The sequence below is a fragment of the Mauremys mutica genome, chromosome 6 (genome assembly GCF_020497125.1).
Source record: "Mauremys mutica isolate MM-2020 ecotype Southern chromosome 6, ASM2049712v1, whole genome shotgun sequence".
Taxonomy (NCBI): Eukaryota; Metazoa; Chordata; order Testudines; family Geoemydidae; genus Mauremys; species Mauremys mutica.
The window spans coordinates 28,345,693-28,350,651 of NC_059077.1; positions in this window are offsets into that span (position 1 = coordinate 28,345,693).

Genomic DNA, 4,959 nt, shown 5'->3' on the forward strand with positions numbered 1-4,959 from the left:
GGTGACTAGAATTGCACGCAGTATTCAATGTGTGAGTGTACCATGGATTTATATAGTGGCATTATGGCATTTTCTGTCTTATTATCTATCCCTTTCTTAATTGTTCCTAATATTCTGTTAGCTTTTTTGACTGCTGCTGCAAATTGAGTGGATGTTTTCATAGAACTATCCACAGTGATTCCAAGATCTCTTTCTTGAGTGGTAACAGCTAATTTAGACCCCATCATTTTGTATGTACAGTTGGGATTATGTTTTCCAATGTGCATTACTTTGCATTTATTAACATTGAATTTCATCTGTCATTTTGTTGCCCAGTCACCCAGTTTTATGGGATCCCTTTGTTTGCTTTGGACTTCTCTATCTTGAGTAATATTGTATCATTTGCCACTTCACTTTTTACCAGATCATTTATGACTATGTTGAATAGCACTGGTCTCAGTCTACAGTGGAGTGCGGCAGAATCCAGATGTCTGGCTGCAAAACTTAGGTCAACCTTCCTGAAGAAGCATTCACATTCTATTTTCCCCCTCTGCTGATGATGACATAAAGGAGTCAATTAGAATCATTCTGTATACAACACAGGTGGGGTACAAGGAGGGTAGAGGCACAGGGCATCTATGGATCTCCGATGATCCAGTTGTTTGAGGGACTACAGTCATCAATGTCCCCTTCTTCCCAGAATAAATGAGTAGGAACCTCTAAGGTTGCATAGGGGCTAGTATGCCCATTTCCTAGGGGGCGGATTGTTTAATGAAGGGAAAATTATATCTTAAGCTTGGGAGGTTTTGTTCAACTATTTTTCAGGTTTTGGAAAGTTAAATTGTATGCTGAAAATGGTGTGGTTTTTTTCATTCAGTCAGAATCAAAAAGCAATGATTTTCCCCTCAAACTTTGAATAACAAAAGGGCCACTTCTGTGCAGATATCACAGAATATGAAAAAATTGAAACCCTCAGAAAGAATATTTAAGAAAATTACAAGCTTGTGAATATGGGGCTAAATATAAGGTTTGTTTGGACTTGACTAGCTTTCACTGTTGCAAAAGCTGTAATAAATCTTGCAGGTTTAGAATACAGACTTACATTTTATACTAACAGGCCAACAGAAACAAAGATACAATTATGCTTTCAAAAAGCTGAATTCAGGTTCCTGTCTTATCGGCTTTTATTACTAGAATGGGAAACAGGGTTTTTTGCATGTCCTTTGACATATCAAAATAATCCATGGTTCTTGATTAACTTCTTGCTGCTAAAAATCAATTTGTCGAGGGTCAGCACTAGTGAAGCACAAATATATCAGTACTTAGCTGAGTAACCTCAGTCCCAAGAGGGTAAATGTTATAAACTGCCCAACACTGACTATTGCATGCAAAGAATGCCAAAAATAGCATAATATATTATAAGTAAGAAGGTTTTGATCACATTAATTTGAGCAATATGCTCCACTCTTGCTGAAAAAAAGTAGAAATGTACATGCTGCTGAAAAATGATGTCTCTAAGACATGTTTTGGAATGATGTTTCATTTCAGAACACCAACATAAAAAAATATTTAAGACCGTTACCAATTTCTGTCATATGTATGAAATCCTGAACGTAATAAAGTTGACTTTGCTTAACAAGGAAAGAAAGTGCTATTGGCCATAGTCATGGCTTTTGGCATAAGAATCTAAACCGAACAGGAAAAAAAGACCACTCAACCTTTTCAACAGTGGTGTTGCAGAGCAGAAAACTGCAGCCAGCCTGAAGCCTTACCAGACGGGCCAATAAAGTTGGGAGGAGGCGCTATTTGCATTGGAATAGGAATTGCTGCTAGAAACCTATTATGGTCCCCCTGCAACTACTATTACCTGTGGGAGATAGTGGTGAATCACGCTGTGTGTGTTCTGTTAGGGCTAAGGAGAGATTGAAAGATGTTGTCAGCAGAATAGACAGAAGGACCAGCCTGAAAATCTCACATACAAAATTTAAGCACCCCTGAATTCCTAGTTAAACAGACTTCCTAACTAAGCAGTGTAAACTGAAATTCCTTTTGGCACAGCTCACCTTATAATGGGGTCTAGCAATAACACCACTTGTGTTTTTAACATCAGAATTTTCTGGAATTGTGTTGAAACTAGAAACCTTAGAAAGCCTACAATAGGAAAAGGCTTCAGAACCTGTTCTAATTGTAAGTGCTTTAGAAAGGTAGGTAGGTATCCCAGTTTTATAGATGAGAAAACTAAAGTATAGAGCGGCAACTTGCCCAACATCCCATATTGCATCGCTAACAAAACAGGAAATAGAACTAGTGGTTACCTGTTGTAACCACTAGATCACATTTCCTCCCTGGCCCCAGGATAATGTGCTTGTTCATATAATAGAATAATACAGCAAGAGCATCTTCAAGAAAATTTTCATTTTAAAATTCCTACCTTTTGTCTGAGTTTTCTAGAGAAGTATTTTAACCATGTGAATCTGCAGTTCTAGATAAATAATTAAAGACTGTGTTTTGAGCCTTATTTTAGACAAAAATATCTTATGCAGCACCCCCTTGTCTAATTTTACTCAGTTATATTTGATCAGTTTAGATTCAGTACTATGGAATGATGTGGTAGTACAGTACAATGTTACATATAAATTATGAGGGTCAGATACTATAATTCAGAGATTTTAATGTGTTGGGAATTACATGGTTGAATTTCTGAGATTTCATTGATAAGTATGTTCTCAGTATATCTTTCTCTGATCCTTCTCCCTCCCGTTCCTTTCAACACTTACACATAGTTCGGAAAAGAGATCAAATTCAGTTGTCAGGTACACTGGCGTAAACCTACTGACTTCACTGAATACCATCTCTTTGTCACTGGGCATAATCATATTGATATTCACCCACGAAAGCTCATGCTCTAAAACGTCTGTTAGTCTATAAGGTGCCACAGGATTCTCTGCTGCTTATATTGATATACTTACTGCTTCTATCATGTTTTATCAACATTAACTAAATAAGTGACAATCAGGACTGCACAGTCATTGAACAGAGATGATGGTTTGCACACTATTATGGCAAGATGACAGTTTGATTTGTTTCTTAATGTGGAACCAAACCTCTAATCTTTGATTTAGAAAACTAAGAACTACAGATAAAATATATTCAAATTACTGTATTCTGTATACATGTAAATTTATCAGCCTCTCTAAGGACCCAATCCTGAGAAGTGCACAGTCCTCTCAACTCCCATGAAAATCCCACTGATGTCACTGGGAACTGAGAATGCTTCCATCTTTCAGAGGCATTTAGTCCCTATATCTGCACATACCAGATCCCTAAAGACTATATACCACTCAGGGAACAAGTACTCTGAAAAAATTCATTCCAAAACAATCCATTAGCTGCTTTGCTGTCTCTGAACACATCAGATGGTATTCATAAGCCCCAACACGTAGGCTACAACTACCCTGCAGGAGGTCAGATTAGATGATCATGCTGATCCCATCTGGCCTTAAAGTCTGAGTCATATGAATTTTAAAGAGTGTGGCTTTAACTCAAAATACTGGATCTATGACAGTCCTCTTTTTCCTTTAGAACGTGTTGCTCACTAGGTGGAAACGACATGGTGATTTAAATTTAAAGCCTGATTGATAAGATTGTATGTAATGGCCTTGCTTATTTTAAAAACATTAGTGTGACATGGAGTCAGTTGGAATAATTGGTCTTTTTTTCCCCTTAAAAAGCACTAATTATTTAAAATTACTCTGAATTTCCATCACCCTTTTCTGCTTCTCCTCCCCTAGCCCCACCCCACGCAGAAACAATGATTTTTCCCCCCATTTTTTCTAGGTCATCAGTGTAAAGCACCCTCTCTGTTTCCATTTCATTTCCCTGGAAGCATTGCCACCCATCCCTACACCAAGCCTGACACTTAGGCAATGTCTACACTGCACACCTGTGACAGTGGTGCATAAGGGATGTGGATCTACACACCTCCGTGAAAAATAAGCTGCGTCCACACAGTGGTATGGACTTAGACATGTCAGTGAAAGTTTCTGGTAGGTGGGAGGCAGTGGGGAAAGTCTTCAGCAGCTCCCCACTGATACAGTCTTTCCCTGAAGTGAGGCTTTGGTGGGGTGGGAGGTGGTGGTGGAAAGCTCCAGCAGTGGGGAAGCAACAGGACACTACACTGCTAAAAAAAAAAGTAGTGTACATGAGGACACATGGCTTGAGTGAACAGGGAACTGTGTAGGGTACATTCCCACAGGCTTCAGGCATGTTTTTACTCACCTAAGCAATGCTTCACAATCTACACCACTATTTATACCTGTGCTAGGGGGTTTGTACTCTACACACCACCAAAAGAAGTGTGCAGTGTTGCCATCCCTTTAGCTACTCTGGTAATAGGTATCTTAGAATCGCTATGGACTAGATGGCATTGCATGTACTCATTGCCACCCAGCAAGATCCAGCCCCTTCAACACTGAATCAATCTTCCTTTCTTACCTAAGCCCATCTCCAATTTCCAAACAGGCTCCATCTGTCTTCTTGCCTCCCCAGCCTGAGAGCCAACAGCCCCACACAGCACTGACTACATCCAGCCTGAGTACTGCCCCCACCCTTCCTTGCATCCATTTTATCCATCAGCCTCATAGCTCTGGATCCACCTCTTGTGTCTCCCCACCGTCACCCATAGCCATCCAGCCACCCCACTCTGCTGCATCCATTCTCCCCTAGTACCACGCTCACTCCCCTGGTTCTCCCCCATCCCCATGCACTGTGCTGTCCTTTCCTCCCACTGATCCCTTCCCCTGGCAGAGCAGGCAGAGCTTGCTTGGGGGGATATGCATCAGATGCCGCCGCGCAGGGAGTGGGGAGCAGACTGCTCAGCAGCTCTGCAGTCGGGCAGCCGCCTCCATTAGCTGGCTGGTGCGGGGGAAGTGTAGAAAATCTCCCTCCTGTCCCCCCAAGGCCGCTAGTGGTACAGTCCAT